Source organism: Puntigrus tetrazona, unplaced genomic scaffold (genome assembly GCF_018831695.1).
Source record: "Puntigrus tetrazona isolate hp1 unplaced genomic scaffold, ASM1883169v1 S000000973, whole genome shotgun sequence".
NCBI classification, from domain to species: Eukaryota; Metazoa; Chordata; class Actinopteri; order Cypriniformes; family Cyprinidae; genus Puntigrus; species Puntigrus tetrazona.
The window spans coordinates 27,155-49,938 of record NW_025048568.1 but is presented as its reverse complement, the minus strand read 5'-3'; the positions used below and the strand labels follow the sequence as shown (position 1 = coordinate 49,938).

The 22,784-nt window shown below is 36.6% G+C and overlaps 3 non-coding genes and 12 pseudogenes across 3 annotated transcripts; all 15 read left to right on the top strand.

The window, feature by feature from the left end:
* Window positions 1–274: 274 nt before the first annotated feature.
* Window positions 275–393, top strand: LOC122337474 (annotated as a pseudogene).
* A 279-nt stretch (window positions 394–672) lies between these two features.
* On the top strand, window positions 673–787 carry LOC122337409 (annotated as a pseudogene).
* Window positions 788–1,064: 277 nt separating this feature from the next.
* LOC122337479 lies at window positions 1,065–1,183 on the top strand (annotated as a pseudogene).
* Window positions 1,184–1,458: 275 nt separating this feature from the next.
* Window positions 1,459–1,577, top strand: LOC122337461. The gene has a single exon (XR_006249544.1). It is a non-coding gene; the product is annotated as a 5S ribosomal RNA (ribosomal RNA).
* Window positions 1,578–1,857: 280 nt separating this feature from the next.
* LOC122337444 lies at window positions 1,858–1,966 on the top strand (annotated as a pseudogene).
* Window positions 1,967–2,246: 280 nt separating this feature from the next.
* Window positions 2,247–2,365, top strand: LOC122337380 (annotated as a pseudogene).
* A 669-nt stretch (window positions 2,366–3,034) lies between these two features.
* On the top strand, window positions 3,035–3,153 carry LOC122337366 (annotated as a pseudogene).
* Window positions 3,154–3,432: 279 nt separating this feature from the next.
* LOC122337381 lies at window positions 3,433–3,551 on the top strand. Its single transcript, XR_006249533.1, has one exon. It is a non-coding gene; the product is annotated as a 5S ribosomal RNA (ribosomal RNA).
* A 280-nt stretch (window positions 3,552–3,831) lies between these two features.
* LOC122337391 lies at window positions 3,832–3,950 on the top strand (annotated as a pseudogene).
* A 280-nt stretch (window positions 3,951–4,230) lies between these two features.
* On the top strand, window positions 4,231–4,349 carry LOC122337486 (annotated as a pseudogene).
* Window positions 4,350–4,625: 276 nt separating this feature from the next.
* LOC122337476 lies at window positions 4,626–4,744 on the top strand (annotated as a pseudogene).
* A 275-nt stretch (window positions 4,745–5,019) lies between these two features.
* On the top strand, window positions 5,020–5,138 carry LOC122337472. Its single transcript, XR_006249545.1, has one exon. It is a non-coding gene; the product is annotated as a 5S ribosomal RNA (ribosomal RNA).
* Window positions 5,139–11,226: 6,088 nt separating this feature from the next.
* On the top strand, window positions 11,227–11,345 carry LOC122337477 (annotated as a pseudogene).
* Window positions 11,346–11,625: 280 nt separating this feature from the next.
* On the top strand, window positions 11,626–11,744 carry LOC122337453 (annotated as a pseudogene).
* Window positions 11,745–12,020: 276 nt separating this feature from the next.
* On the top strand, window positions 12,021–12,139 carry LOC122337465 (annotated as a pseudogene).
* The last annotated feature ends 10,645 nt before the right edge of the window (window positions 12,140–22,784 follow it).

Genomic DNA, 22,784 nt, shown 5'->3' with positions numbered 1-22,784 from the left:
AGTTTTTTCACTACTTATCTAATACACTGGCCCTTAGTGTGGTCAAAGTTTGACCAGCTCTTTGCTTTCCCTTACTGCTTATTTAATTCAATTGCCTTTAAAGTAGCTGTTCTTTAAACAGAGTTTGACTGTTTTTAACTACTTAACTAATGCTCTTATCTTTAATGTAGCTCATTTTGAAGCATTTTTTTTTTTATTTCATTCATTACTTATCTAGTATAATGGCACTTTGTGTGCCTCACCTTAAAATAGGGGGCTTTTTGCAGCAGCTTTCGCTTACAGCCATGCCACCCTGTTCACGCCTGATCTCGTCTGATCTCAGAAGCTAAGCAGAGTTGGGCCTAGTTAGTACTTGGATGGGATACTGCCTAGGAATACCAGGTGCTGTAAGTTTTGAGTTTTTCACTACTTATCTAATACACTGGCCCTTAGTGTGGTCAAAGTTTGACCAGCTCTTTGCTTTCCTTTACTGCTTATTTAATTCAATTGCCTTTAAAGTAGCTGTTCTTTAAACAGAGTTTGACTGTTTTTAACTACTTAACTAATGCTCTTATCTTTAATGTAGCTCATTTTGAAGTATTTTTTTTTTTTTGTATTTCATTCATTACTTATCTAGTATAATGGCACTTAGTGTGCCTCACCTTAAAATAGGGGGCTTTTGCAGCAGCTTTAGCTTACGGCCATACCACCCCTGTTCACGCCTGATCTGATCTCAGAAGCTAAGCAGAGTTGGGCCTAGTTAGTACTTGGATGGGAGACTGCCTAGGAATACCAGGTGCTGTAAGTTTTGAGTTTTTTCACTACTTATCTAATACACTGGCCCATAGTGTGGTCAAAGTTTGACCAGCTCTTTGCTTTCCCTTACTGCTTATTTAATTCAATTGCCTTTAAAGTAGCTGTTCTTTAAACAGAGTTTGACTGTTTTTAACTACTTAACTAATGCTCTTATCTTTAATGTAGCTCATTTTGAAGTATTTTTTTTTATATTTCATTCATTACTTATCTAGTATAATGGCACTTAGTGTGCCTCACCTTAAAATAGGGGGCTTTTTGCAGCAGTTTTAGCTTACGGCCATACCACCCTGTTCACGCCTGATCTCGTCTGATCTCAGAAGCTAAGCAGAGTTGGGCCTAGTTAGTACTTGGATGGGAGACTGCCTAGGAATACCAGGTGCTGTATTTTTTGAGTTTTTTCACTACTTATCTATTACACTGGCCCTTAGTGTGGTCAAAGTTTGACCAGCTCTTTGTTTTCCCTTACTGCTTATTTAATTCAATTGCCTTTAAAGTAGCTGTTCTTTAAACAGAGTTTGACTGTTTTTAACTACTTAACTAATGCTCTTATCTTTAATGTAGCTCATTTTGAAGTATTTTTTTGTATTTCATTCATTACTTATCTAGTATAATGGCACTTAATGTGCCACACCTTAAAATAGGGGCTTTTTGTAGCAACTTTTTGCTTACGGCCATACCACCCTGTTCACGCCTGATCTCGTCTGATCTCAGAAGCTAAGCAGAGTTGGGCCTAGTTAGTACTTGGATGGGAGACTGCCTAGGAATACCAGGTGCTGTAAGCTTTTGAGTTTTTTCACTACTTATCTAATACACTGGCCCTTAGTGTGGCCAAAGTTTGACCAGCTCTTTGCTTTCCTTTACTGCTTATTTAATTCAATTGCCTTTAAAGTAGCTGTACTTTAAACAGAGCTTGACTGTTTTTAACTACTTAACTAATGCTCTTATCTTTAATGTAGCTCATTTTGAAGTATTTTTTTTTTTGTATTTCATTCATTACTTATCTAGTATAATGGCACTTAGTGTGCCTCACCTTAAAATAGGGGGCTTTTTGCAGCAGCTTTAGCTTACGGCCATACCACCCTGTTCACGACTGATTTCAGAAGCTAAGCAGAGTTGGGCCTAGTTAGTACTTGGATGGGAGACTGCCTAGGAATACCAGGTGCTGTAAGGTTTTGAGTTTTTTCACTACTTATCTAATACACTGGCCCTTAGTGTGGTCAAAGTTTGACCAGCTCTTTGCTTTCCCTTACTGCTTATTTAATTCAATTGCCTTTAAAGTAGCTGTTCTTTAAACAGAAATTGACTGTTTTTAACTACTTAACTAATGCCCTTATTTTTAATGTAGCTCATTTTGAAGTATTTCTTTTTTTGTATTTCATTCATTACTTATCTAGTATAATGGCACTTAGTGTGCCTCACCTTAAAATAGGGGGCTTTTTGCAGCAGCTTTCACTTACGGCCATACCACCCTGTTCACGCCTGATCTTGTCTGATCTCAGAAGCTAAGCAGAGTTGGGCCTAGTTAGTACTTGGATTTGAGACTGCCTAGGAATACCAGGTGCTGTAAGTTTTTGAGTTTTTTCACTACTTATCTAATACACTGGCCTTTAGTGTGGTCAAAGTTTGACCAGCTCTTTGCTTTCCCTTACTGCTTATTTAATTCAATTGCCTTTAAAGTAGCTGTTCTTTAAACAGAGTTTGACTGTTTTTAACTACTTAACTAATGCTCTTATCTTTAATGTAGCTCATTTTGAAGTATTTTTTTTTGTATTTCATTCATTACTTATCTAGTATAATGGCACTTAGTGTGCCTCACCTTAAAATAGGGGCTTTTGCAGCAGCTTTCGCTTACGGCCATACCACCCTGTTCACGCCTCATCTCAGTCTGATCTCAGCTAAGCAGAGTTGGGCCTAGTTAGTACTTGATGGGAGACTGCCTAGGAATACCAGGTGCTGTAAGTTTTGAGATTTTTCACTACTTATCTAATACACTGGCCCTTAGTGTGGTCAAAGTTTGACCAGCTCTTTGCTTTCCCTTACTGCTTATTTAAATCAATTGCCTTTAAAGTAGCTGTTCTTTAAACAGAGTTTGACTGTTTTTAACTACTTAACTAATGCTCTTATCTTTAATGTAGCTCATTTTGAAGTATTTTTTTTTGTATTTCATTCATTACTTATCTAGTATAATGGCACTTAGTGTGCCTCACCTTAAAATAGGGGGCTTTTTGCAGCAGCTTTCGCTTACGGCCATACCACCCTGTTCACGCCTGATCTCGTCTGATCTCAGAAGCTAAGCAGAGTTGGGCCTAGTTAGTACTTGGATGGGAGACTGCCTAGCAATACCAGGTGCTGTAAGGTTTTGAGTTTTATCACTACTTATCTAATACACTGGCCCTTAGTGTGGTCAAAGTTTGACCAGCTCTTTGCTTTCCCTTACTGCTTATTTAATTCAATTGCCTTTAAAGTAGCTGTTCTTTAAACAGAGTTTGACTGTTTTTAACTACTTAACTAATGCTCTTATCTTTAATGTAGCTCATTTTGAAGTATTTCTTTTTTGTATTTCATTCATTACTTATCTAGTATAATGGCACTTAGTGTGCCTCACCTTAAAATAGGGGGCTTTTTGCAGCAGCTTTCGCTTACGGCCATACCACCCTGTCCACGCCTGATCTCGTCTGATCTCAGAAGCTAAGCAGAGTTGGGCCTAGTTAGTACTTGGATGGGAGACTACCTAGGAATACCAGGTGCTGTAAGTTTTTGAGTTTTTTCACTACTTATCTAATACACTGGCCCTTAGTGTGGTCAAAGTTTGACCAGCTCTTTGCTTTCCCTTACTGCTTATTTAATTCAATTGCCTTTAAAGTAGCTGTTCTTTAAACAGAGTTTGACTGTTTTTAACTACTTAACTAATGCTCTTATCTTTAATGTAGCTCATTTTGAAGTATTTCTTTTTTTGTATTTCATTCATTACTTATCTAGTATAATGGCACTTAATGTGCCTCACCTTAAAATAGGGGGCTTTTTGCAGCAGCTTTTGCTTAAGGCCATACCACCCTGTTCACGCCTGATCTTGTCTGATCTCAGAAGCTAAACAGAGTTGGGCCTAGCTAGTACTTGGATGGGAGACTGCCTAGGAATACCAGGTGCTGTAAGTTTTTGAGTTTTTTCACTACTTATCTAATACACTGGCCCTTAGTGTGGTCAAAGTTTGACCAGCTCTTTGCTTTCCCTTACTGCTTATTTAATTCAATTGCCTTTAAAGTAGCTGTTCTTTAAACAGAGTTTGACTGTTTTTAACTACTTAACTAATGCTCTTATCTTTAATGTAGCTCATTTTGAAGTATTTTTTTTTTTGTATTTCATTCATTACTTATCTAGTATAATGGCACATAGAGTGCCTCACCTTAAAATAGGGGCTTTTTGCAGCAGCTTTTAGCTTATGGCCATACCACCCTGTTCACGCCTGATCTCGCCTGATCTCAGAAGCTAAGCAGAGTTGGGCCTAGTTAGTACTTCGATGGGAGACTGCCTAGGAATACCAGGTGCTGTAAGTTTTGAGTTTTTCACTACTTATCTAATACACTGGCCCTTAGTGTGGTCAAAGTTTGACCAGCTCTTTGCTTTCCCTTACTGCTTATTTAAATCAATTGCCTTTAAAGTAGCTGTTCTTTAAACAGAGTTTGACTGTTTTTAACTACTTAACTAATGCTCTTATCTTTAATGTAGCTCATTTTGAAGTTTTTTTTTTTTTGTATTTCATTCATTACTTATCTAGTATAATGGCACTTAGTGTGCCTCACCTTAAAATAGGGGCTTTTGCAGCAGCTTTCGCTTACGGCCATACCACCCTGTTCACGCCTGATCTCGCCTGATCTCAGAAGCTAAGCAGAGTTGGGCCTAGTTAGTACTTTGATGGGAGACTGCCTTGGAATACCAGGTGCTGTAAGTTTTGAGTTTTTCACTACTTATCTAATACACTGGCCCTTAGTGTGGTCAAAGTTTGACCAGCTCTTTGCTTTCCCTTACTGCTTATTTAATTCAATTGCCTTTAAAGTAGCTGTTCTTTAAACAGAGTTTGACTGTTTTTAACTACTTAACTAATGCTCTTATCTTTAATGTAGCTCATTTTGAAGTATTTTTTTTTGTATTTCATTCATTACTTATCTAGTATAATGGCACTTAGTGTGCCTCACCTTAAAATAGGGGGTTTTTGCAGCAGCTTTCGCTTACGGCCATACCACCCTGTTCACGCCTGATCTCGTCTGATCTCAGAAGCTAAGCAGAGTTGGGCCTAGTTAGTACTTGGATGGGAGACTGCCTAGGAATACCAGGTGCTGTAAGTTTTGAGTTTTTTCACTACTTATCTAATACACTGGCCCTTAGTGTGGTCAAAGTTTGACCAGCTCTTTGCTTTCCCTTACTGCTTATTTAATTCAATTGCCTTTAAAGTAGCTGTTCTTTAAACAGAGTTTGACTGTTTTTAACTACTTAACTAATGCTCTTATTTTTAATGTAGCTCATTTTGAAGTATTTTTTTTTTTTTGTATTTCATTCATTACTTATCTAGTATAATGGCACTTAGTGTGCCTCACCTTAAAATAAGGGGGCTTTTTGCAGCAGCTTTCGCTTACGGCCATACCACCTTGTTGGCGCTAGAGAGCACACAGGAAGTTGTTGGCTGCAGTAGGGAGAGGTAGCCTCTCCTCCATTTTGTGTTAATTTTTGTGTTTGTATTTTGCTTTTATCTTTAGTTTAAGTTAGTTTTTTGTTGTTTTTTTCAGTTATAAAACCACCCAACAGCAGCTTTTTTGCTTGCTGGAGGGTGGTTACGCCTTTCTATTTTTATTTTTTTCTTCTTTTCTTTAATGGACGGATTAATGGCAAATGACACTGGACTGGCACGAGGAACACGTGGGGCAAACGACAATGCAACGGCACAAGGAACATGCATGGCAAACGACACTGGAACGGCACGAGGAACACGCAAGGCAAACGACACTGGAACGGGAGGAGGAACACGCACGGCAAACGACACTGGACTGGATAAGCGACTACGAGTTGGAAATAGAATGGATCAAAACATGAAGAACAGGGTCAACGAAAGGAAATATTTAAAGGAGGCTACGGTGATTGTGAATGTGGAAAATGTGAACGATGTGACAGCGGTGGATATTATTAAAGCAGTGACGGACAAATGTGGAAATGGGACAATTCTGGCGCTAAGACCAAGGCAAGGGAAAGAATTTGAACTAACGATGGAAAATATGGAAATATGTGAGTATTTTACTGATGGACTCTTAATCAAAGGAGTGAACTGTGAGGTTAAAAGACTGCAAAATAGAGATTATGTTGTTTCCTTCATGCACCTGCCTGTCTACCTTGATGATAAGGAAATTATGGGAAAATTGGAGTCATGGGGAGTTAATCCCATCTCAAAAATTAAAAGAAGATGCTACCTGGGCACTGACGTCGAAGATGGAACAAGGTTCCTAAAAGTAAGGTTCCCCAAGGAGGTGGCATCGTTGCCCTACAGCACCAAGCTTGAAACAGCAGAAGGGCCGCAGTACTTTCGGGTGATGCACAGCCATCAGGTGAAGACTTGTAGGCTGTGCATGAGCCCTGAACATCTGCTAAAAGAATGCCCTGATTTCACCTGCTACAAATGTAAAGAAAGGGGACATTTTGCAAGAGAGTGCAATGCAGTAAAGTGCCCAGAGTGTCAACAAATTTTAAATAATTGCGAGTGTGGGATAGAGGGAGAGGAAGGAGGTATGGAACATCGGGTGGACAGACAGGTGCATGAAGGAAACAGGGACGCGGAAGGAGAATTTGATAAAGGACAAGAGCAACAAGGACTACAACCAAAAGAAACAGACGGAGGAATGGGCAACAGAGAGGAAAGAGAAGGAATAAAAGAGAATGAAAAGAAGAAGGAACCGACACGAGAACAGGACACTCAAGGGACAGAAATGGAAATATCGGACAGTTTTAAAAGATTTCCGGATAACGTGGAGAAAGATGAACAAGAAATGAAAGATCAAAACAAAGAAACGGACACTGAAGAAGAAGCAAGGAAGGACAACATAGAAAAAGACAGAGGGGGGAAAGGACAAATAAGAAGGAGAGCACTAAAGGTAAAACCAAATGTTGGAAATGCAAGGAAAAAAATAATGATACGGGACAAAGTAAAAAGTTTTAACTGTTATGAAGTGTTAAGAGAGCTGGAGGGAGAAGATGGAGAGTAATGTTTTTTATGTACTTATTTTTCCTTCTTTTCATGGTTTTAAGATGTGTTGCTTTTAATGCAAGGGGACTGATGGACATGGGAAAATTTGAAAGAGTGAAAGAAAAATGTAAAGGAGAAGATGTTATTGCTCTGCAGGAAACAAACTGGAAAGATAGTGTGATGATGGACTATAAAAAGATGTGGGTAGGGGATATTTTGTATAATAATGGGGATGGAAGGCCTGGGAGAGGAGTGGCATTTTTAATGGGAAAAGGGGTTTTAACGCAAGCAAAGTAGTGTATAAAGATAAAATGGGGAAATGTATGGTTGTGGAAGTGGATTATGAGGGACGGAACTGATTTTAGTGAATATACACGCGCCAACAGAAGAGAAAAAGAAAAGAAAGTTTTTTAATGTTTTAAGAAATATTGTAAAGAAATATAAGGAAATAATAATGATGGGGATTTTAACACAGTTTTTAGCAAACAAGACATGGCAGAAGGAATGGTGTTTAAAACTGACACGGGAGAAAAGAATTAAAAGCATTAATGGAAGAGAATAATATGATCGATGTGTGGAGAGAAAGAAATGAAAAGAAAAAAGAATTTTCTAGGAGGCAAATAGTGGGGCAGTTTGTGTGTGCAACAAGAATTGATTTTATTTTATGTACGAGAAATATGGAGAATTTTATAGAAAAGATTATGTATGAAGAGACAAGCTTTAGCGATCACAAGTTTTTATATTTTAGAGTGGACTGGAGTAAAGTGCAAAGAGGGCCAGGAGTATGGATTTTAAATACAGAGATTTTAAAGAATGAAGATTATGTTTTCAGTATAAAGGAGATCATTGAAAAGGAAAAAGGAAATGAAATGTATAATGAGGATAAGCGAATGTGGTGGGAGAATGTGAAATATCTGGTAAAAAAATTACAATAAGATATTGCAAATTAGTTCAAAAATGTAAGAAAAACAAGGAAAGAGAGCTAAGAGTGAAATTAAATGAGGAACTGGGTTAGGCAGAAAAAAGCATTCAGAAAATAAAAGAAATTGAGGGTAGACTGAAGGAAATGGAAGAGAAGAAATATGAAGGTGCAAGATTAAGAAGTAAAGCAAAATATACAGTGGAGGGGGAGAAGTGCACAAAGTTTTTCTTTGATCTGGAGAAAAGAAGAGGAAAAGCAGAAATGATTAAAGAAATAAGGGGCAAAAATGGGAGGATAGTAGAAGAAAATGGAGAAATCTTGAAAGAAATACAATCATACTATGAAAACTTGTTCTGTACGGAGGGGGATAAAAGAAGGAGAAAAAGAGGAACTACTAATGCAAATAAAATCAAGAGTAGGAGAAATTGATAAAAAGAGTGTGATGATGAAGTAAAAGAAGAAGAAATAAAAAGAGCAATAAGTGACTTAAACAAAAGGAAAAGTCCAGGCATAGATGGGTTGGGGAGTGAGTTTTACATTGTTTTTAAAGATTTTTTAACCGGTATTTTAAAAGAAGTATTTGATGAGATTTTTAGGAAAGATGAGATGAACCAAAGGATGGGAATGGGATTAATGAAGCTGATATATAAAAGGAAAGGAGACAAAGTGGAGTTAAAAAATTATAGGCCTATAACAATGCTTAACACCGATCTGAAGATTTTATCCAAAGTTTTAGCTAACAGATTAAAAGAAGTGATGCCCAGTATAATCAAAACAAACCAAGCGTACAGCATTAAAGGAAGGGACATTGCGGATACAACAATGAGCATAAAAGACACAATAAGGTATATAACCGAAAAGAGGAAAGATGGTTTTATAATCAGTTTGGACTTTGAGAAGGCTTTTGACAGGGTAGAGCATGATTTTTTATTTGGGGTTTTAAAGCGTTTTGGTTTTGGGAGGAATTTTATTAAATGGATTAAAATTTTATATAAAGGTGCTGTAACGAGAGTAAAATGCAATGGGTTTTTAACAGACTGTTTTAATTTAACTAGATCAATTAGGCAGGGTTGCCCGTTGTCGGCACTTTTATATGCTTTAGTCGCAGAACCACTGGGATTAGCGATAAAGAAGGAGGGACAAATAAAAGGGATAGGTATAGAAGGAGGGGAGAATAATATATTTCAGTATGCTGATGATACAACGCTAATGTTAAAAGATCTGGCCAGTGTAAGGGAATCAATGAAAGTAGTACAAAAATTTTGCAGGGTATCGGGGGCTAAAGTTAATGAGGATAAAACGGTGTACATGAGATTTGGGGGACGGAGGTTTTAACCGGGCACTTTACTTTTAGGGAAACTAATGAAATAAAGATTTTAGGTATTATAATGGGGAGGGATGAAAAGAAAGCGGAAGGAACAATGTGGCAAGAAATTTTAGGAGGGATTGAGAGAAGGTTGATCTTTTGGAAATTAATGTCATTAACTTTGAAAGGAAAGGTTTTAATTTTGAATGTTTTAATGGTTTCTAAGTTATGGCATATTTTATATGTGGCATCTATGCCGTTGTGGGTAGAAAAAAGGCTGAACAAATGTTTTTAGATTTTTATGGGAAGGAAAGCCACCAAGAATAGCACATAACACTTTAATTGGAGAGGTGGGGAAGGGAGGATTGGGGTTAATGGATGTGGAACAAAGAAAGAACAGTCTGAGGGTAAAAATGATTCAAAAGTACATGGACGAAGATAACAAAGCGGCATGGAAGAGAACAATGGGGTGACAAAAAATGGATGACGGATATGCTGCCAGATTTTTATAAAGAACTACTGGGGCGTGGAGCAAATTTTTAAATAATGTGCATTTTAAGCCACAAGGTCGAGAGAACATTTTAAATCAGCCTTTATTCTTAAACAACTGTATTTTAAATCAAGGGAAGGAGGTATTTTTTAAGAAATGGTGGGATGTGGGGATCACAAAAGTCAGAGATGTTTTATATGAATTTAAAGAAGGGTTTTTACCAGTGCGATACATTGTGGATGTGATGGAGGAGGCAAAGGAGGATTATAGCACACGAGAGATAATAAACAAATATGACGTGATTAAGAATGCAATACCGCAAGAGTGTATAAAGAGAATTGAAAATATGGAAGAAGACAAGCAAGAAAAAGACTTGTATGTGAGGACGGGGGAAAAACTGCATGTTTTTAATGAATGTACGGTGAAAAGGTTTTACTCTGTTTTTAGAAATGCTGTTTTAAGAAGCCTGCTGTGAATGCATATTGGCTACAGAAATTTAACGATTTAAAAGAAGACAGTATATGGGGGAACCTAAATGGAAAATTTGTACAAACGAAATTGGAAAACTCTGAATATTTTATTAGACACAAAGTGATTTTTACAGATGTCATTTTAAACAAAATTGGAATGGAACGAAGCGCTACTTGTAAAGTTTGTAATGATAATGATGAAGGATTTTACACCTGTTTTTATATTGTAACGAACTGGAGGATTTTAATGGTAAATGCAAAAGTTTGATTTTAAGTTTGAGAAGGGAAGATGATAATGAAAGTTTTGAATGGAATAAGGTGGTGATGTTGGGTTTGGATAAGCAATGTAAAAACAAAAAACTTTTAATTGTGATGCTGATTAAGAGTGCAGTATGGGAAAGAAGGATAGTGGCAAAAAAAGAAAATATTTTATTGGATGTGTGGAATGTGTTTAAAAGGAAATTTGAAAAGTATGTTCAATGCTTGTTTTATTATTTTAAACAAGAAGAGAAAATTGGTCTGTTTTATAATGTTTTTACCAAGGAAGTTTGCAAGATTTTAATGGACTCTGGATTGGAAATGTTATTGAATGACTGTTAAAATATGACTGTTCAAATAAAACAAAATAAAAAAAAAAAATTCACGCCTGATCTCGTCTGATCTCAGAAGCTAAGCAGAGTTGGGCCTAGTTAGTACTTGGATGGGAGACTGCTTAGGAATACCAGGTGCTGTAGGTTTTTGAGTTTTTTCACTACTTATCTAATACACTGGCCCTTAGTGTGGTCAAAGTTTGACCAGCTCTTTGCTTTCCCTTACTGCTTATTTAATTCAATTGCCTTTAAAGTAGCTTTTCTTTAAACAGAGTTTGACTGTTTTTAACTACTTAACTAATGCTCTTATCTTTAATATAGCTCATTTTGAAGTATTTTTTTTTTTGTATTTCATTCATTATTTATCTAGTATAATGGCACTTAGTGTGCCTCACCTTAAAATAGGGGGATTTTTGCAGCAGCTTTCGCTTACGGCCATACCACTTTGTTCACGCCTGATCTTGTCTGATCTCAGAAGCTAAGCAGAGTTGGGCCTAGTTAGTACTTGGATGGGAGACTGCTTAGGAATACCAGGTGCTGTAGGTTTTTGAGTTTTTTCACTACTTATCTAATACACTGGCCCTTAGTGTGGTCAAAGTTTGACCAGCTCTTTGCTTTCCCTTACTGCTTATTTAATTCAATTGCCTTTAAAGTAGCTGTTCTTTAAACAGAGTTTGACTGTTTTTAACTACTTAACTAATGCTCTTATCTTTAATGTAGCTCATTTTGAAGTATTTTTTTTTTTGTATTTCATTCATTACTTATCTAGTATAATGGCACTTAGTGTGCCTCACCTTAAAATAGGGGGCTTTTTGCAGCAGCTTAAGCTTACGGCCATACCACCCTGTTCACGCCTGATCTCGTCTGATCTCAGAAGCTAAGCAGAGTTGGGCCTAGTTAGTACTTGGATGGGAGACTGCCTAGGAATACCAGGTGCTGTAAATTTTTGAGTTTTTCACTACTTATCTAATACACTGGCCCTTAGTGTGGTCAAAGTTTGACCAGCTCTTTGCTTTCCCTTACTGCTTATTTAATTCAATTGCCTTTAAAGTAGCTGTTCTTTAAACAGAGTTTGACTGTTTTTAACTACTTAACTAATGCTCTTATCTTTAATGTAGCTCATTTTGAAGTATTTTTTTTTGTATTTCATTCATTACTTATCTAGTATAATGGCACTTAGTGTGCCTCACCTTAAAATAGGGGCTTTTTGCAGCAGCTTTAGCTTACGGCCATACCACCCTGTTCACGCCTGATCTCGCCTGATCTCAGAAGCTAAGCAGAGTTGGGCCTAGTTAGTACTTGGATGGGAGACTGCCTAGGAATACCAGGTGCTGTAAGTTTTTGAGTTTTTTCACTGCTTATCTAATACACTGGCCCTTAGTGTGGTCAAAGTTTGACCAGCTCTTTGCTTTCCCTTACTGCTTATTTAATTCAATTGCCTTTAAAGTAGCTGTTCTTTAAACAGAGTTTGACTGTTTTAACTACTTAACTAATGCTCTTATCTTTAATGTAGCTCATTTTGAAGTATTTTTTTTTTTGTATTTCATTCATTACTTATCTAGTATAATGGCACTTAGTGTGCCTCACCTTAAAATAGGGGGCTTTTTGCAGCAGCTTTTGCTTACGGCCATACCACCCTGTTGGCGCTAGAGAGCACACAGAAAGTGACTTGGCAGTAGTTGGGAGAGGAAGGCTCTCCTCCATTTTGTGTTTATTATTAGTGTTTATTTTGTGAACTTTTTCGGACTTTAATTTAGTTTTTGTGTGTTTTTGTGAGTGTTTAAACCACCTAACAGCAGCCTAGTGCTGTCTGGAAGGTGGTTTTATTCAGTTTTTTTTTTTTTTTTTTTTTTTTTTTTTCTCTTCATCTATGGCGGACGGACAGATGGCTATGAACTTGGACTTGGCTGGAGAAACAGAATTGGTTAATGAACACGGAACTGGAAATAAACGACGAGATGGGAATGCAAAAGATAAGGAACAAAAGAGAAACAAGTCAAAGAAGGATTACCTGAAAGAAGCAACTGTGACGGTGGACATCTGTAATGTGAATGCGAGGGCTGAGGACATCATAAAAGCTGTAACGGAAAAGGTCGGCAAAGGAAATGTCTTGGCGGTAAGACCTAAACAAAATAAGGAATACGGTGACATTAGAGAATATCGACGATGTTGAACTGTTGGTTGAAGGTTTAATGATAAAAGAGACACTGTGCGAAGTAAAGAGGTTGCAAAACAGAGACTACGTTGTCTCATTCATGCACATGCCCGCTTACATTGACGATCAGATATTTTTAGATAAACTGCAAGGGTGGGGAGTTACCCCTATTTCGACATCAAGAGACGTGTTTATCCGGGCACAACTGTTGAAGATGGCACACGATTTGTAAAATGTCGCTTCAAGGGAAGTAGTGTCTCTCCCGTACAGCACAAGGCTGGAAACAGCTGAAGGGCTTCAGTATTTTAGGGTGATGCACAGCCATCAGGTTAAAACCTGTCGGCTGTGCATGAGCCCGAGCACGCCTTGAAAGACTGCCCAGATTTTAAGTGCTTTAAGTGTGAGGAGAGGACATTTTGCCAGGGATTGCAATGCGGTTAAGTGCCCGGATTGTAAAAAAGGTTTTAAATAAGTGTGATTGTTGGTATGTGGATGAAGAGACTCATGTGAGTGGGCAGGTGCATGAGCGGGACAGCGTAGTCGAACAAGAAGAAGGCTTACCACAGCAAAGAGAAAATCAAGCGGCGGGCAAAGACATTATTGAGGGCCAGGGGGTTGGAGAACATATGGACAATGAACGTTTGAAACAAATGGAGAAGACTGAAGTTCAAAACATTATTGATGAGACAGAGAAGAATGAGGAGGACAGACAATCACAAGACAGACGATGTAAAATCATGGAGGAACAAAAGACCAGCATGCACAAGCGAAACAGACAGAAGGAATTTTGGCACCGATCGACATTACTAGGGACTTTGAGGATATTTCGGATGCAGATGAGGATGTTAAAGACGACACAGAAGAAATGGCAGTAGGAACATCAAAAATAAGCATAAGAAAACGTCAAATCAAGGTAAAACCCAGTTTAGATGGGATAAAGAAAAGAAATGCTAACAAAGACTTTTAAAGAATCGATTTGAACTGTTAAAGGGTTTGGATGACACAAGCTAAAGACATTGGTTTTATGAACGTTTTTATTTATTCATTTTTTATGGTTTTAAGTCTGGCTACATTTAATGCCAGAGGGCTCTTAGATTTTAACAAGTTTGAAAAGGTGAAAGAGATGTTTAAAAATGTAGATGTAATAGTATTGCAAGAAACAAACTGGAGAGAAAAGCACAAATGTGAAATAAGCAAAAGATGGGATGGTGATATATTATGCAGCAATGAGGATAAAAGATATGGCAGAGGGGTGGCCTTTTTAATAAGAAGAAACACGAATGTGGTTTACAAAGTTGTTTACAAAGATGATGTAGGGAAATGTTTGGCAATAGAAATGGAACATGATGACAACAAAGTAATTGTGGTAAATGTCCATGCGCCTGTTGAAGAGAAGGAAAAGAGGGATTTTTTTAAGGATCTAAGGATATTTTTAATGAAATATAAGTATGCTATTGTATTGGGGATTTTAATACTGTTTTAAGCAAGTTAGATATGGCTGACGGAATGGTTTTTAAAACCGATACAGGAAGGAAGGAATTGAATTTGTTGATGAAAAACAATAATATGGTAGATGTGTGGCGAGAGAGAAATGGGAAAAGAAGACAATATTCTAGAAGGCAAATGGTAGGGAATTTTATGTGCCAAACGAGAATTGATTTTATTTTGTGTTCAAGAAATGTAGAGGGTTTTATTGAAGATATGAGATATGAGGAAACAAGTTTAAGTGACCATAAGCCACTATTTATGAAAGTGGACTGGAGCACGATTAAAAGGGGGCCAGGTGTTTGGGTTTTAAATGCTGAGGTTTTAAAAGAGACAGCTATGTCCAAGACATAAAAGAATTGATAGAAAAGAAAAACAGAATGAAATGTATGTGGAAGATAAAAGGATATGGTGGGAAAACGTTAAGTTTCTAATTAAAAGACATACTATACAGTTTTGTAGATCGGTGGAGAGATGTAAAAGGTACACAGAAATAAAAACAAGAGAGAACTTAGAAAGGGAGCTTAATCAGAATAATGAGAAGAATGTGTCAAAAATAAAAGATCTGGAAGATAAACTTAAAGTTTTAGAAGAAGAAAAATATGAAGGTGCACGTTTAAGAAGTAAAGCTAGATATATAGTGGAAGGAGAGAAATGTACAAAATTTTTCTTTAATCTAGAAAAGAGGAAGGGGAAAGCTGAAATGATAACAGCTATTAAAAATGAGTATGGAGAAGAAATAAAGGATAACAAAGAAATACTAGAAGAGATAAAAATGTATTATGAGAAACTTTTTACAACTGAAGGGGTGCAAGATGAATGTGAAGAATTGTTCAACATAATTGAAACAAAAGTTGAAAAAGAAGACAAAGAAGCTTATGATATGGAAATAAATGAAGGAGAAATAGAAAGAGCCATTAACGAATTGAACAGGAATAAAAGTCCAGGAATTGATGGTCTAGGCAATGAATTTTATATTGTTTTCAAGGGTATTTTAATTGGCATTTTAAAGGAAGTGTATGATGACATTTTTAATAAGGGACACATGAATTTAAGAATGAGTATGGGTTTAATGAAAATTATTTATAAGAAGAAAGGAGATAAAAAGAATTGAAAAATTACAGACCTTTGACAATGTTGAACACTGACTTAAAAATTTTATCTAAGGTTTTAGCTAATAGACTAAAGGAGGTGATGCCAAAAATTATCAAGACAAATCAAGCATATGGAGTGAAAGGCAGAGATATATCAGATACTACAATTAGTATTAGGGACACAATAAGTTATATAAAGGACAAAAATCTGGAAGGTTACATTGTAAGTCTTGATTTGAAAAAGCCTTCGACCGAGTGGAGCATCAGTTTTTATTTGGGATTTTAAAGAGTTTTGGCTTGGGGAAAATTTTATCAGATGGATTAAGATTTTATACAAAGGAGTGGTGACGAGGATTAAATGCAATGGTTTTTAACTAAATGTTTTAAGCTCACAAGATCTGTAAGGCAGGGATGTCCCCTTTCAGCGCTTTTATATTCCTTGGTGGCAGAGCCTCTGGGCTTAGCAGTAAGAGGAGAGAAGAATGTGAGAGGAATCGATATTGAAGGAGGTAGATCAGAGAATAGGATTTTCCAATACGCAGATGACACAACGTTAATAGTAAGAGACGTACATAGTGTTAAGGTGGCTATGGACGTAGTTCAGAATTCTGTAATAAATCCGGGGAAAATAAATGAGGATAAAACAATGTACATGAGATTTGGCGGAGCCCCAGCCTTAACAGACACTTTTAACTTTAAAGAAGTTAAGGAAATGAAGATTTTAGGAGTTAGCATGGGAGAGGATGACAAGAAAACAAATGAGATCATGTGGGAAGGAATTTTAGGAGATATTGAAAGAAGGATGAACTGGTGGAAAACAAGAAATCTGTGCTTGAAAGGAAAGGTCTTAATTTTGAATGTTTTAATGACTTCAAAGATTTGTTATTTTTATATGTTACAAGTATGCCTCTGTGGGTTGAAAAAAGATTGAAAAAATGTTTTACTGAGTATTTATGGGAGGGAAAGCCACCGAGGATTGCGTATGACACCCTTGTAGGGGCTGTTGAGAAAGGCGGCTTGGGTCTTATTGATGTTGCACAAAGGAAGAAATGTTTGAGAGTTAAACTGGTGAAGAAATATCTGGATGCAAGAATTGAAACTGTTTGGAAAAAAACTATGTTGTATTTTTTAAACAAATGTGGCAATGTCAATATGGGGGAGAATATTTTATGGATGAGAACGAAAAACTGGATGTGGAAAGATTTGCCAGATTTTTACAAGGAACAGTTGAGTGCCTGGGGAGAGTTTTTAAAGCATGTGCATTACATCCCGAAGGACGAGAGGACATTTTAAATCAACCATTGTTTTTAAACAAGAATATTGTGAATCAAGGAAAAGAGTTGTTTTTTAAGAAATGGTGGGATGTGGGGATAGCGAGAGTAAGAGATGTTCTGTATGAGTTCAAAGAGGGATTTTTACCAGTTCAATATGTTTTTGACACTATGGAAGAAGCTAAGGAGGACTATACCAAACAAGAAATCATAAATAAGTACTGCATGATTAAAAACGCAATACCAAAAGACTGGGTTGAAAAAATTGAAAATATGGAGCCAGGTGAACCGGAGAAAGATGTGAACGCTATTTTTAGAGAGAAACTACATATTTTCAAGGAATGTACTGTCAAAATGTTTTATGGTGTTTTTAGAGATACGATTTTTAAGAAACCTAAAGCAAATGACTATTGGAAGCAGAAATATAAAGATTTGAAAGAAGAAAACATATGGAGTAACATAAAAGGAAGGATAGTTGAAACGAAACTGGGAAACCTGGAATTTTTAATCAGACACAAAGCTATTTTTACAGACGTGATTTTACACAAGATTGGAATGGAGCAGAGCTCCATCTGTAAGGTGTGCAACAAAGAGGATGAAGGCTTCCTGCACCTGTTTTTATATTGCAAAGAACTGGACATTTTAAAAACTAAATGCAAAAGACTGTTTGAACTTTTGAAAGGAGAGCACTATGAAGACGAATCAGAATGGAATAAAATTGTAATGTTGGGTGAATATAAGGAGTGTAAAAATAGCAAAATCATTAATCTTCTTGTCATGCTAATGAAAGGAGCAATATGGGAGAGAAGGTGGTGGCAAAAAGAGAGAAATCTGTCTTGGATATTGAAAGAATATTGAAGAAAAAGCTGAAAACTATCTGAAATATTTGTATTGTTACTACAAGAACTTGGGAAAACTCAATTACTTTTATCACATTTTTACTTATGATGTATATAAGATCTTTGAAGAATTTGACTGGAAGATGCCTGATGACGACAGTTGATTTTATGTATGTTTTAAAAGAGTCGGATGTCGGAACCTATGTATGTTAATTTTATGTTTAATTTTACAAAGGTGTACTCCCCCCATGTAAAAGGGTTTCCCCCTTCAGGTGGTTTATTGTAGTTTGTATCGTTTGTGTAAAAAAATAATAAAAAAAAAAAAAAAAAAAAAACGCCTGATCTCGTCTGATCTCAGAAGCTAAGCAGAGTTGGGCCTAGTTAGTACTTGGATGGGAGACTGCCTAGGAATACCAGGTGCTGTAAGTTTTTGAGTTTTTTCACTACTTATCTAATACACTGGCCCTTAGTGTGGTCAAAGTTTGACCAGCTCTTTGCTTTCCCTTACTGCTTATTTAATTCAATAGCCTTTAAAGTAGCTGTTCTTTAAACAGAGTTTGACTGTTTTTAACTACTTAACTAATGCTCTTATCTTTAATGTAGCTCATTTTGAAGTATTTTTTTTTGTATTTCATTCATTACTTATCTAGTATAATGGCACTTAGTGTGCCTCACCTTAAAATAGGGGCTTTTTGCAGCAGCTTTCGCTGTTCACGGCCATACCACCCTGTTGGCGCTAGAGAGCACACAGGAAGTGACTTGGCAGTAGTTGGGAGAGGAAGGCTCTCCTCCATTTTGTGTTTATTATTAGTGTTTGTTTGTGAACTTTTTCGGACTTTAATTTAGTTTTTTGTGTGTTTTTGTGAGTGTTTAAACCACCTAACAGCAGCCTAGTGCTGTCTGGAAGGTGGTTTTATTCAGTTATTTATTTATTTATTTTTTATTTATTTATTTATTTATTTTTTATTTATTTATTTTTTTTTCATCTATGGCGGACGGACAGATGGCTATGAACTTGGACTTGGCTGGAGAAACAGAATTGGTTAATGAACACGGAACTGGAAATAAACGACGAGATGGGAATGCAAAAGATAAGGAACAAAAGAGAAACAACTCAAAGAAGGATTACCTGAAAGAAGCAACTGTGACGGTGGACATCTGTAATGTGAATGCGAGGGCGGGGGACATCATAAAAGCTGTAACGGAAAAGGTCGGCAAAGGAAATGTCTTGGCGGTAAGACCTAAACAAAATAAGGAATACGGCGACATTAGAGAATATCGACGATGTTGAACTGTTGGTTGAAGGTTTAATGATAAAAGAGACACTGTGCGGCGTAAAGAGGTTGCTAAACAGAGACTACGTTGTCTCATTCATGCACATGCCCGCTTACATTGACGATCAGATATTTTTAGATAAACTGCAAGGGTGGGGAGTTACCCTATTTCGACATCAAGAGACGGGTTTATCCGGGCACAACTGTTGAAGATGGCACACGATTTGTAAAATGTCGCCTCCCAAGGGAAGTAGTGTTCTCCCGCACAGCACAAGGCTGGAAACAGCTGAAGGGCTTCAGTATTTTAGGTGATGCACAGCCATCAGGTTAAAACCTGTCGGCTGTGCATGAGCCCTGAGCACGCCTTGAAAGACTGCCCAGATTTTAAGTGCTTTAAGTGTGAGGAGAGAGGACATTTTGCCAGGGATTGCAATGCGTTAAGTGCCCGGATTGTAAAAAAGTTTTAAATAAGTGTGATTGTTGGTATGAGGATGAAGAGACTCATGTGAGTGGGCAGGTGCATGAGCGGGACAGCGTAGTCGAACAAGAAGAAGGCTTACCACAGGAAAGAGAAAATCAAGCGGCGGCAAAGACATTATTGAGGGCCAGGGGTTGAGAACATATGGACAATGAACGTTTGAAACAAATGGAGAAGACTGAAGTTCAAAACATTATTGATGAGACAGAGAAGAATGAGGAGGACAGACAATCACAAGACAGACGATGTAAAATCACGGAGGAACAAAAGACCAGCATGCACAAGCGAAAGACAGACAGAATTTTGGAACCGATCGACATTACTAGGGACTTTGAGGATATTTCGATGCAGATGAGGATGTTAAAGATGACACAGAAGAAATGGCAGTAGGAACATCAAAATAAGCATAAGAAAACGTCAAATCAAGGTAAAACCCAGTTTAGATGGGGTAAAGAAAAGAAATGCTAACAAAGACTTTTTAAAGAATCGATTTGAACTGTTAAAGGGTTTGGATGACACAAGCTAAAGACATTGGTTTTATTAACGTTTTTATGTATTCATTTTTTATGGTTTTAAGTCTGGCTACATTTAATGCCAGAGGGCTCTTAGATTTTAACAAGTTTGAAAAGGTGAAAGAGATGTTTAAAAATGTAGATGTAATAGTATTGCAAGAAACAAACTGGAGAGAAAAGCACAAATGTGAAATAAGCAAAAGATGGGATGGTGATATATTATGCAGCACTGAGGATAAAAGATATGGCAGAGGGGTGGCTTTTTTAATAAGAAGAAACATGAATGTGGTTTACAAAGTTGTTTACAAAGATGATGTAGGGAAATGTTTGGCAATAGAAATGGAACATGATGACAACAAAGTAACTGTGGTAAATGTCGATGCGCCTGTTGAAGAGAAGGAAAAGAGGGATTTTTTTAAGGATCTAAGGATATTTTTAATGAAATATAAGTATGCTATTGTATTGGGGGATTTTAATACTGTTTTAAGCAAGTTAGATATGGCTGACGGAATGGTTTTTAAAACCGATACAGGAAGGAAGGAATTGAATTTGTTGATGAGAAACAATAATATGGTAGATGTGTGGAGAGAGAGAAATGGGAAAAGAAGACAATATTCTAGAAGGCAAATGGTAGGGAATTTTATGTGCCAAACGAGAATTGATTTTATTTTGTGTTCAAGAAATGTAGAGGGTTTTATTGAAGATATGAGATATGAGGAAACAAGTTTATGACCATAAGCCACTATTTATGAAAGTGGACTGGAGCACGATTAAAAGGGGGCCAGGTGTTTGGGTTTTAAATGCTGAGGTTTTAAAAAGAGACAGCTATGTCCAAGACATAAAAGAATTGATAGAAAAGAAAAACAGAATGAAATGTATGTGGAAGATAAAAGGATATGGTGGGAAAACGTTAAGTTTCTAATTAAAAGACATACTATACAGTTTTGTAGATCGGTGGAGAGATGTAAAAGGTACACAGAAATAAAAACAAGAGAGAACTTAGAAAGGAGCTTAATCAGAATAATGAGAAGAATGTGTCAAAAATAAAAGATCTGGAAGATAAACTTAAAGTTTTAGAAGAAGAAAAATATGAAGGTGCACGCTTAAGAAGTAAAGCTAGATATATAGTGGAAGGAGAGAAATGTACAAAATTTTTCTTTAATCTAGAAAAGAGGAAGGGGAAAGCTGAAATGATAACAGCTATTAAAAATGAGTATGGAGAAGAAATAAAGGATAACAAAGAAATACTAGAAGAGATAAAAATGTATTATGAGAAACTTTTTACAACTGAAGGGGTGCAAGATGAATGTGAAGAATTGTTCAACATAATTGAAACAAAAGTTGAAAAGGAAGACAAAGAAGCTTATGATATGGAAATAAATGAAGGAGAAATAGAAAGAGCCATTAAACGAATTGAACAGGAATAAAAGTCCAGGAATTGATGGTCTAGGCAATGAATTTTATATTGTTTTCAAGGGTATTTTAATTGGCATTTTAAAGAAAGTGTATGATGACATTTTTAATAAGGGACACATGAATTTAAGAATGAGTATGGGTTTAATGAAAATTATTTATAAGAAGAAAGGAGATAAAAAAGAATTGAAAAATTACAGACCTTTGACAATGTTGAACACTGACTTAAAAATTTTATCTAAGGTTTTAGCTAATAGACTAAAGGAGGTGATGCCAAAAATTATCAAGACAAATCAAGCATATGGAGTGAAAGGCAGAGATATATCAGATACTACAATTAGTATTAGGGACACAATAAGTTATATAAAGGACAAAAATCTGGAAGGTTACATTGTAAGTCTTGATTTCGAAAAAGCCTTCGACCGAGTGGAGCATCAGTTTTTATTTGGGATTTTAAAGAGTTTTGGCTTCGGGGAAAATTTTATCAGATGGATTAAGATTTTATACAAAGGAGTGGTGACGAGGATTAAATGCAATGGTTTTTTAACTAAATGTTTTAAGCTCACAAGATCTGTAAGGCAGGGATGTCCCCTTTCAGCGCTTTTATATTCCTTGGTGGCAGAGCCTCTGGGCTTAGCAGTAAGAGGAGAGAAGAATGTGAGAGGAATCGATATTGAAGGAGGTAGATCAGAGAATAGGATTTTCCAATACGCAGATGACACAACGTTAATAGTAAGAGACGTACATAGTGTTAAGGTGGCTATGGACGTAGTTCAGAATTCTGTAATAAACTGGGGAAAATAAATGAGGATAAAACAATGTACATGAGATTTGGCGGAGCCCCAGCCTTAACAGACACTTTTAACTTTAAAGAAGTTAAGGAAATGAAGATTTTAGGAGTTAGCATGGGAGAGGATGACAAGAAAACAAATGAGATCATGTGGGAAGGAATTTTAGAGATATTGAAAGAAGGATGAACTGGTGGAAAACAAGAAATCTGTGCTTGAAAGGAAAGGTCTTAATTTTGAATGTTTTAATGACTTCAAAGATTTGTTATTTTTATATGTTACAAGTATGCCTCTGTGGGTTGAAAAAGATTGAAAAATGTTTTACTGAGTATTTATGGAGGAAAGCCACCGAGGATTATGATGACACCCTTGTAGGGGCTGTTGAGAAAGGCGGCTTGGGTCTTATTGATGTTGCACAAAGGAAGAAATGTTTGAGAGTTAAACTGGTGAAGAAATATCTGGATGCAAGAATTGAAACTGTTTGGAAAAAAACTATGTTGTATTTTTTAAACAAATGTGGGAATGTCAATATGGGGGAGAATATTTTATGGATGAGAACAAAAACTGGATGTGGAAAGATTTGCCAGATTTTTACAAGGAACAGTTGAGTGCCTGGGGAGAGTTTTTTTAAGCATGTGCATTACATCCCGAAGGGACGAGAGGACATTTTAAATCA